Here is an 11,861-nt window from a genome sequence, read left to right on the forward strand (position 1 = left end):
TATATATATATATATATATATATATATATATATATTCCATGATTTTTTAATGTAAGGAATTGACATTTGGTTCTAGTAGCTGTCACTACTCACTAGTAGTAAATTGATGCATCAACTAATTTAAATCCCTACAAGCACATGGACTTATAATTCTAAGATTGCTCCTCTTTTGGATTCATATTAATGCACCACTCATTTGCTATATTGAGTAGTGGAATTCCACTTGCCCCACTAAATAAACTTAAACTTTAATAACAAATTACAATTGATCTTTAAGCCAAAAGTTCAGTAAAGTATAATCATTTTGATTCTTAATTAAGAATAAAATCATTTTCCCCATTTTTGTAGATCTCATTTTGTTTTAAAATATGCAAAGTCAAAATATTCACATGATAAAAATAATTTAATTTCCAATATAAAATTTACGAAGTGACAAGCCACTGATACAGTGAGGGAACACACTTTTTGGTCATTTATATTACTGAGATTCATACATAGTTTACTTTTTTTTAGAATAAAAATATATATAATTTTGTAATTTTACTGTTATAGCATGTAAAATCAAGTGATATTGTATGATATTAACTCAATATTCCCATTCAAAATAATGTTTTAATCTTTAAAATATAAAGTTGACCTAAAATAATGAATGTTTCACAAAATCAAAAAGTACTAGTACACTCTTTTTTTAAAAAAATTGCCCTTGACGTATTTCTAATTATTCAATGATAATTATGTCAATCTAAAAAGGGAAAAAATTCAATAACTAAGGGCATTTTAGTTAAAATTGTCTTAATTTTTAGATGAATTCCTTAATGTATATACACAAACCTAAATATTATTTTATCTGTTTCAATGTATATGACATGTTTTGAATTTCAAAATTTAAATAAATTTATATTTTATCATAGTCTTTTATGTTTTTTAAATATTTTAAATTGTCATTTATTATAATTTATAATACTTTATTTGTAGTTTTCGAATGTATATATTTTGTTTTTAAAAAAAGTTTAAGACCCTAATTTACAATCAAAATTAAGTTTCTTGACTCTCGAGATGTTATTGAGATGGGAAAATAATTATTTTGGGCAAATGAAGTATTCTATAATAAATACTTCCTGTTCCTATTTAGTTGTCCTGGCACACATATTAAGACACCAATCATTATCATGGGTTAGTTATAATTTTATCCTTAACTTAAAAGATTATGCAACTCTCCAAGTATAATAAATGTATTTTCTATATCCAAAAAGCATGCATTACAACTTAGTAGTACTAGAATTTTTCTAGAATTAAATAAGAGCATATTAGGAAAAAAATTGTTATTTTTTTTTGATTTGTTAAAATGGACAAGTAAATAGGGATAAATATAAAAATAAATATGGACAAGTAAAGGAATAAATATAAAAGAAAATATGAACAAATAAATAGAAAAGGAGAAAGTAATAAACTACACGGAGCACATACCTGAAATTAAGATTAATATTTTTTTAAGCGGGAGTGTGAACCTAGAATCCATGTGTTACTATTTTTTATATGCAAGAAAATCCATAGTATGTGACCAACTATATTTTATTAACATATCCTTCAAAAAATATATAACAATCTGACATCCTTCATAGAATGAAGAGAACCTAAACGTAATATATGCACACAGACAGATACATAAATAAATTCATTAAGAAAGCCCGAGGTTTTCATAATAATATAGGGAAACTTACATAAATGTGCTATAATAATAAAATATTTACTATTTATAGCAATAATATTTTTTTTTTCACTTGATCGCTTTTAATTCATTTATAATACAATTTTAATACATATTACAAAGAACAATTTATTGTTCACATATAATACAAATTTTAATGATGGATAATACATTTATCACACATTTTAATACACTTGTAATACAATGTGACCATTTTTTACCAAACAAACACAATATATTTCAAAAACAATTATAATTCAAATATATTGCATAAATAATTCACTTTTAATACATATTACAGATTTATCACAGTATTGCTATAAATGGTAATAAACAAAAAATATCGCTAAAATCAGTAATTATTTTTTAAAATGTATTAATTTATGTAATTTTTTCAATAATATATGTGGTGCACTAGATAGATTTTTTTTTTCTTAATTAAAAGTTTCTTGAATTTGAATTTTGAATATTAAAATATACTGTACTTAATAGGAAATAATTTATTTCAACTAAAAGCGATATAAGATAAGACAGAAAAAAATAATTCCCCTCAAATGAAATTCATATAAGATAAGATAGAATATCAAATTTCTCTTAATTTCGCTTTTTTCTATCACAAAATACAAAGTTAAATTAATCGAATTCAGATACGGATACAAAATGAATATTTTTTAAAAGAAGTTATATTCTAAAAATGAAATTTGATTCGTAACGTAGGGCATTGGAATTGGGAAATTTTGTAGGAATTCTTGGGGGAGGAAAAAGGCCTTTTAAGTAATCATTTGTTTTCACATGCAAATTACAAATGACAAATGCTCTATCAAAGCGAGACAACCAAACACCTAGGGCACGTTGCCCGACCCACCCGTTTTCAAAACATACATTAATAAATGGTTCCAAAATTAAATAAAACAAAGGAATTGTCTTTATGGTTGGGTAAAAGTGAGCAAAGGAATCCTTAAAAGGGAGAAAAAATAAAATGTAGTTTTATAAAATTAAAAATAAAAAATTTTGTCAGAAAATTTGGCGAGTAAAATGACATATTTTATAATGTGTTATTTTACATTTTAAAATATTTTTATTTTTATAACTTTAATATCTGTTAGTGAAAAACTTACAAGACAATAAAATTGCAAGATTACAATTGAAAATAAAATGAAGAAATTAATCTCTTCAGGCTGAGGCGCGGATATCTCGCTCTCTTTAAGGAGATTCAAGCCCACTGCAGCAAATGTTTTCACCGGTCCAGCAGTAGTCCTCTTTGACTTGTCCCCTCCAGGATACAACAGCCTTCACAAAGTATAACTCAACAACTCTGGACAAGAGTTGAGTCCAAAGCTCCACAAAAAAGAACACCTCCCTTCAACTAATAAGAACTCTCTTTTAGACTAACTCTTTCACTCTTTGTTTTCTCTTATGAATTGTGTGTATCTAAAACCAAATGAAGACTACCACTATTTATACTACAAGAAGTCTTGCTAGCAATGAATAGGAAGATAATGGAGGTAGTAAATAGTGAAAATAATGGCCTTAGGAGTTACATAGGTTACAATGGGGTTACATAGGTTACATAAGTTACATGGGAGTTACATATGTTACAAAGGGAGTTACATATGTTACATAGGTTACAAAGGGAGTAATGGAGGAATTAAGAATGAAATACATTGATGGATAACCAATGCTAATGGATGATGTAGAAGTCATCCATTCCAATGTTCATTCTTATAACTCCAAAATAAAGCAATTTAATATGTTAAATATTAATATTAAAATGCTAATAACCTAACAATCCCCCACTCATTTTAATATTTAGATAAGAGAGTATATCAGTTGAAGGAAGACTACTATGCATAATGAAGGTGTGCTCTGCATTGAACCTCCACTTAGTGAAACAGTAACTTTTACTCCAGAGTCGTAGTGGTCTCAGACTTGAACTATGACTGCTTAAGGGAAATAAAATATCACTGCTCACACATAATAATCAAGGTGTTGACATGAGCTTTAACAGCCAGCACGTTATGGCCATGTGCTATCCCGGTTTCATGAGTGCATTTGAGAATAAGCCCCATTCTCATAGGAAGCGACCTACTTCCACACATCACATAGGTGAAATCTGTCGAGAGTGCTCCTGTAAGATTAACACTCCACCCATACGGGCTACAGATATTCATTAAGAGTTTTATCAACTCAACCTTCACAAACTACAGGATATAATGCACTCACATCATAGGGAGGGGAAAAAATAGTGCATTTTTCACAACAAGTCATCATATGATTAGTTTTTCCCTTTGAACCTGGTTATAGGATCTCTAGTCCCCAGGTTGAGTTTCCTCATATATGACTCAAGGATTTGTAGGCTTCAATCCCATCCCCCTCGATGTGCTCCAGACCTTTTCTTTTGTTAAGGCCTTCGTAAGAGGATCTGCAAGATTATCACAAGATTTGACATAATCAACATTAATGGTACCATTTGTCAAATACGATCTTACATTACTGTGTTTCCTCCTTATAGGTCTGGATTTACCGTTGTAATAACGGTTTTGAACTCTACCAATTGCAGCGGTGCTATCACAATGAATTAAAATAGGAGGAATTGGTTTTTCAAAATAAGGAATTTGAAACAATAAATCTCTTAACCAATTCGCTTCCTCACTAGCTGAAGCTAAAGCAATTAGTTCAGCCTCCATGGTAGAGTTAGCAATTATAGTTTGCTTTTTTGATCTCCAACAAACAGCACCACCACCTAAAGTAAAGACATAACCAGTGGTAGAACAGGAATCACCTGACAAAGTGTTCCAATCCGCATCACAAAAGCCTTCAAGTACAGCAGGATATTTTTTATAGAACAAACCACAATTTTTCGTTCCAATTAAATATCTCATAACTCTTGTTATAGCATGCCAATGTTCATTACCTGGCTTGCTTGTAAACCTGCCAAGTACTCCTACTGCATATGCAATATCAGGCCTAGTGCAATCAGTCACATATCTCAAACTTCCGATTATACTAGCATATTCCTTTTGATTTATTACATCATTTTCACTTTCAACAGGAAATAAGTGAACACTTGAATCAAAAGGAGTAGCAACATGCTTGCAATCATGAAAGTTATATTTTTTCAAAATTTTCTCAACATAATGTGACTGGTCAAGGAAAATCCCCTCACATGTTCTTGTTATTTTTATTCCAAGAATAAAATTTGCCTCACCAAGATCTTTCATATCAAAATGGCTTCTAAGAACATTTTTAGCTTCATCAATAACATTCATGTTAGAGCCAAAGATCAACAAATCATCAACATATAGGCAAATGATCACATGTGAATTATTCCAAGACTTATGATATATGCACTTATCACACTCATTTGTTTTAAAATCATTTTCAATCATGCAGGAATCAAACTTTTCATGCCATTGCTTTGGTGCCTGTTTCAAGCCATATAGGGATTTAGTAAGTTTACATACTTTGCTTTCTTGGCCTGCTTCAACAAAACACTCGGGTTGGTCCATATAAATTTCTTCATTTAGGTCTCCATTTAGAAAAGCAGTTTTTACATCCATTTGATGAATTTGCAAATCAAAAATTGCAGCCATAGCAACTAAAAGTCTAATGGATGTAATTCTTGTTACCGGAGAAAAAGTATCAAAAAATTCTAGGCCTTCTAGTTGTTTAAAACCTTTTGCAACTAGCCTAGCCTTGTATTTATCAATAGAACCATCCGGTTTCAACTTTTTCCTTAAGACCCATTTGCAACCAATTGTTTTACAACCCGGTGGTAAATCAACTAACTTCCAAGTTTTATTAGAAATTAGAGATTCCATTTCATCATTTACAGCCTCTTTCCAAAAAATAGAATCATGTGAAGATAATGCTTCTTTCAAAGTTAGAGGGTCATTTTCAACATTAAACACATAAAAATCAGGACCAAAATCTTTTTCTACTCTAGCTCTTTTACTTCTTCTTAACTCAAAATCAACAACTTCTTTATTTTTCAAAGTTGAAGTAGAAGAACTAGGTAGTGACAAAATATTTTGTTCAATCCTTTGACCCCCACTATTTTTAGTATCAAAAGGAAATTTATTTTCATGAAAAATAGCATCACCAGATTCTATTACAATATTATCTTCAAGATTAAAAAATCTATAGGCTGTACTATTTGAAGCATAACCAAGAAAAGCACAAGTAGTAACTTTCTTACCCAACTTTGTAATCTTGGGATCCATTAGCCTCACAAAGGCTAGGCAACCCCAAACTCTTAGATATCCCAAACTTGGCTTGTAACCTTTCCACAATTCAAAAGGTGTCAATTTAGACTTTTTATGAGGCACACGATTCAACACATAACAAGCAGTTAAGATAGCTTCACCCCAAAAATTTAAAGGTGCATGTGACTCAATAAGCATGGCATTAGTCAATTCAACCAAAGTTCTATTTTTCCTTTCTGCTACTCCATTAGACGAAGGAGAGTAAGGAGGAGTAGTTTCATGAATTATTCCCAATGATCTAACAAAAGAATTAAACTCATTTGATTCATATTCACGGCCTCTATCACTTCTAATTCTTTTTATTTTTCTTCCAAACTGATTTTCAACCTCATTGAGATAAGTTTTGAAATTTTCAAAAGCATCACTTTTATTTTTCATCAAGTAAACATATGTAAACTTAGAAAAATCATCAATGAAAGTGATAAAATATCTATTACCTCCACGAGTTAGAATTCCACCAAGTTCACAAATATCAGTATGAACTAATTCTAACAAATCAGTTTTTCTTTCAACTTGAAAATGAGGCCTTTTAGTGATCTTGGCTTTACTACAAGCCTCACACTTTTCAAAATTCTTTTTAACCATTGGGATTAATCCTAAACTACTCATGATTCCAACATAACGATCATTAATATGACACAAACGAGCATGCCAAAAATTAGTAGAAGAAAGCATATAAACAGAAGTAGAAGTTTTATTCATTTCAACATTCAACTTAAACATCCCATCACATGCATACCCCTTCCCCACAAAAATACCTTTCTTCACTATTACATATTGATCAGATTCAATAATCTGTTTAAAGCCTGCTTTATTAAGAAGAAAACTAGACATCAAATTTTTTCTCATAGAAGGAGTATAAAGTACATCTTTCAATGTTAATATCCTTCCAGAAGTAAAACACAATTCAACATCTCCCTTTCCAAGCACTTGAGTAGTGTGAGCATCACCAAGCATGATGGTTTTGGGCTCCTCAAAATGAGTATATTTTTTAAACCAGTCTTTGTCATAACAGACATGACGGTTTGCACCAGAATCAGCCCACCATCCATCAACATTCTCAACCATGTTTATGTCGGTAATCACCGCCACAAAAGGTTCTTCGGTAACGTTTGCCTGAGGGTTAGGACCACGTTTCCGGAATCTGCAAAATCGAGCAATATGCCCACTCTTGCCACAAACAAAGCATGGTCCCTTTTCTTGAACTTGTTGATTTTGTGCTTGGTGATTTTCACCATTATTTTTCTTGGGAGGTCTACCATTATTTTTCTTGAATTTTTTCTTCTTAGGCTTTAAAGAAGTATTTTTGTGAGTTTCAGGAGTAGCATTATTCGAAGTAATTAAATTTACCTTCGATGTGATGTTGTTCTCTTCTGTTTGTAAAAGTGCATCTTGGCCTCTTGCTTCTTCTTCCATGCGGATTTTCATTATCAAGCTTTCAAGAGAGGTTTCCTTTTGTTTGTGGCGCATAGTTTTTTGAAATTCCTTCCAAGAAGGTGGAAGTTTATCCACTATGCCACAAACAATAAGGTTATCTCCAATTTTAACCTCTTCGGACCTAAGCTCTCCAACAATCATGATGAAGTCTTGAGCTTGATCTACCACTGATTTGTTGTCCACCATTTGGAAACGAAAAAATCTACTAGCTGCATATTTTTTCGCTCCAGCCTCTTCGGTATCATACTTACTCTGCAATGCCTTCCAAATTTTCTTTGCACTAGAGTAAGTTCTATCATAATAATCATAGAAATTATCAGATAGACAATTAAGAAGATAATACCGACACTTATAGGAATCACCATCGTACTTTTCCACTTTCTCTAGATGAGAAATAGTTTCATCATCATTCATAGTGGTGATGTCTTCTTTATTTGGATTCTTCTCAGTTAATACATAAGAAACATTGAGAAGACTTAAGTAGAAAAGTACTTTACCCTTCCATCTCTTGAAATGGTTACCATTGAACCGAAATGGCTTGTTAAGATCTCCCATCTTGACATCCGCGGTTTTTTCAATTGTAGCCATCTTTGAATCTCCTTAAAATTGTTAGTGAAAAAACTTACAAGATAATAAAATTGCAAGATTACAATTGAAAATAAAATGAAGAAAGTAATCTCTTCAGGCTAAGGCGCGGATATCTCGCTCTCTTTAAGGAGATTCAAGCCCACTGCAGCAAATGTTTTCACCGGTCCAGCAGTAGTCCTCTTTGACTTGTCCCCTCCAGGATACAACAGCCTTCACAAAGTATAACTCAACAACTCTGGACAAGAGTTGAGTCCAAAGCTCCACAAAAAAGAACACCTCCCTTCAACTAATAAGAACTCTCTTTTAGACTAACTCTTTCACTCTTTGTTTTCTCTTATGAATTGTGTGTCTCTAAAACCAAATGAAGACTACCACTATTTATACTACAAGAAGTCTTCCTAGCAATGAATAGGAAGATAATGGAGGTAGTAAATAGTGAAGATAATGGCCTTAGGAGTTTCATAGGTTACAATGGGAGTTACATAGGTTACATAAGTTACAATGGGAGTTACATAGGTTACAAAGGTTACAATGGGTATTACATAGGTTACAAAGAGTAATGGAGGAATTAAGAATGAAATACATTGATGGATAACCAATGCTAATGGATGATGTAGAAGTCATCCATTCCAATGTTCATTCTTATAACTCCAAAATAAAGCAATTTAATATGTTAAATATTAATATTAAAATGCTAATAACCTAACATCTTGTAATTAAAAATCTTAAAATAAAGAGAATACTATAGATTTTTTATATTTCTAATTAAATTATGATCAAATTTTCTGACATTTAGCACTACTCTTAAAATATAATGATAATAAATAAATAAAATAATATATATATTCTAAAATTTAAAAATAACAATAATAACATATTTAATGTAGTTTTATAGGTGATCTTAAAGGAGTAAAATATATACGAATTTTCGTTCTTATTTATAAATGTAGTGAAATTACTTTTGAAATATTCTCAGCTCAAAAAAGTATTACTCCTTCCGTTTTAATTATGTGGCACTTTAATCGTAATTTCTTTTATATATCTTTTAATTTTTTTAAATTGTAAATTTTTATAATTTATAATATTTTTTACATAGTTTATAAAGAAAAAAATTATCTGTATCAGATGTTTACATTAAGTCAATGCATTACGTAATTTAATAAAATAATACACATAAAAACTAATTATATTTTAGTAAAATAATTATTATTTTAAAAACATAACATATATATATATATTAACTTGATATAAATATTTAATACGCGGAAGTTTTACCCAACGAAAAGTGTTACGTACAAGGGAGTACGAGTATCATCTTATTTACAAGTGTATTTAAGCGCCGAAAAGTGGTGCACCATAAAGGACCCACCTTTTATGTATCCAGTAGGTGAGTGACACCTGTCCTCTTAATTCTCAAGTGTATTTATGCTTTGCCTAAATTAATCACCGGCATCCTCGTGTTCACATGTTTTCTTCTCTACAATAAATATATATTGTATATATGGATTAAATATTATATTTCATATACATATTTTAATTTTAATACGGTTAACAAACTATTTTATTTCACAACCCCAACAATATAAAATAATTGAATGAAAAACAACAAACAATTGCTAATTGGTTGTGAAAGAAAATTATAAAGTGATATTTGGGTGCATTTTGTGTGGACGAAATATTTAAATTATTGCTAGTTGTTGGTGTAAATAAATTAGAAGTAATACACTACAAGTCTACCATAAAAGACACATTTAATACTATTAGATTTTATTTGTAAGTGATAATTGAGTTGATATTATTGTATTTAAAATTGTTAAAGTCTTTAATGCTATTTACATAAAATATTAATTATGAATATTATATTTATTATTTCTGTTAAATATAACGTAGCCACAATAATATTATTCCTATTAATTAATTTTTTGTATGGACGAAAATACTCAAATTATTGTAAAATCATTTGTGAAAGAGAATTGGAAGTGACAGACTGTTTCCTTGTATTTTCACGGTTGCCTCTCAAACCGTGCCAATTATTTTATAATTAAAAAGTAATTATTCAATAAAAATTAAAATTTTCCACGTCAATAACTAATGAGATGAATATCTAAACAATTCTCTGCCTTTTGAGTTAAACTTTGGAAATGCAAGTTATGCCCATATTTAAAATTAGAAAAAGTGTCTAATAAACGAGTATGTCAATCACCAAAAGCAATTTTTGAGACAAAAGTTTATGGGACAAAAAACTTTTAAGGTACAATTTTTATAGACAGAATTTACCTTTTTCTTTAGAGGGTGGAGATGCATCATCAAGAGGAGTACTAACGTACGAGTGAAACGTTTGTCACGCGATATCATCTTACGATATGATAATATGAGATAGAATTAGTGTTTAAATATGTGATCTCACGATGATTTCATTCATTATTTCATATCATGAGATGTAATTTAATATTCTCCAAAAAGCATGATATGGTGATTCCATATCATGAATTAAGATATTTTAATACAAAAATTAATTCACAAGTTTATATTTTGTTAAAATAACCACACATTTATATTTACTAACCATTTATTTCATAGGTAAATAAAACTTATAATCACATAATTATTTTTATTTGTTATTCTCACCAACTTGAGAAATTGTTGGTATTATGGTGGAGGATTATATTAAAAACTCGTACACTACAATTTATGTTCAATTTTTTTTATTAAATTAAAGCTAGATGAAATAATTACTTAATTGGAGTACAAATGCTTTTGTGATAATTTATTATGCGATTTAATAATTTTTTATTTGATAAGATTGAATAAACATATGAGCTATTTTAATAATTGTACAACTTATGGAATTTTTCATATTTATGAGAAAATATACAACACAAAAATTCCATATCACTTGTCCAAACAAAACATCAATTTCATCTTATGATTCCATATCATCATATGATCCATATCATGATACTATATCGCATGACCAAACGAGTCCTAAAACTAGTAAAATTTGTGGTGTATTTGAATTATCAACATTTGGCTTAAGTATGTACTAGATATGATAAAATTAGTCTAAAAGGGCACATTAAATCTTATTCTAATCAAAAGGGCAAAATTGCTAATAATGTAGCGATTTTCTTTTGATACCGTCAACAGATCAAAATCGCTGCTCTATCAGCGATTTTGTTCACCATTTTTTTCCTGAAATCGCTGCCTGTGCAACATTTTTGCCAAAAAACAATTTTTTTAAATCGCTGCTGATGCAGTATTATTTTTAATTTTGCGGAATATTTTTTTAAGAAATCGCTGGCCATACAGCGATTTTAGTGGAGTTAATAGGTAATTAAGTGCAACAAACTACTTTCTTCTAAGTTCTATGTGTTTATTAACATTATGTTTGGAGGTTCTTTTACACTTTCTTCACTTATCAAATATCTTAAAAAGTGTTAATATTACTAAAAATAATAATAGGAAGAACACTTTATTGTGAGAAAGTTGGTCTTAATAGAGGAAGAAGAACTACAGAAGAAGACGAAATTCTCATCATCTATTTTAGTAAAAAGTTTTTTAGTTTGTTTCAATTGATGCACATGTAAATTTCTGCCGACTTTATAAAATAAAAAAAAATAACCAAAATCATCGGCAGCGATTTAATTTTTAATAAAATTTCACATTTATTTTTAAAATATTTTTCTTGGCTAAATCGTTGCACAACCAGTGACTTTACTTTTCAAAAAGAAAAAATTGGCCAAAATCGTTTCACAGACAGCGATACTCTTTAAAAAAATTAAAGAAGAATTTTGGAGAAAATTGCTCATGGATCAGCGATTTTGACTTTAACGGGAGTAACGGAATGACAAAAAATCGCTACT

Source organism: Solanum pennellii, chromosome 8 (assembly GCF_001406875.1).
Source record: "Solanum pennellii chromosome 8, SPENNV200".
In the NCBI taxonomy this organism is placed as follows: Eukaryota; Viridiplantae; Streptophyta; class Magnoliopsida; order Solanales; family Solanaceae; genus Solanum; species Solanum pennellii.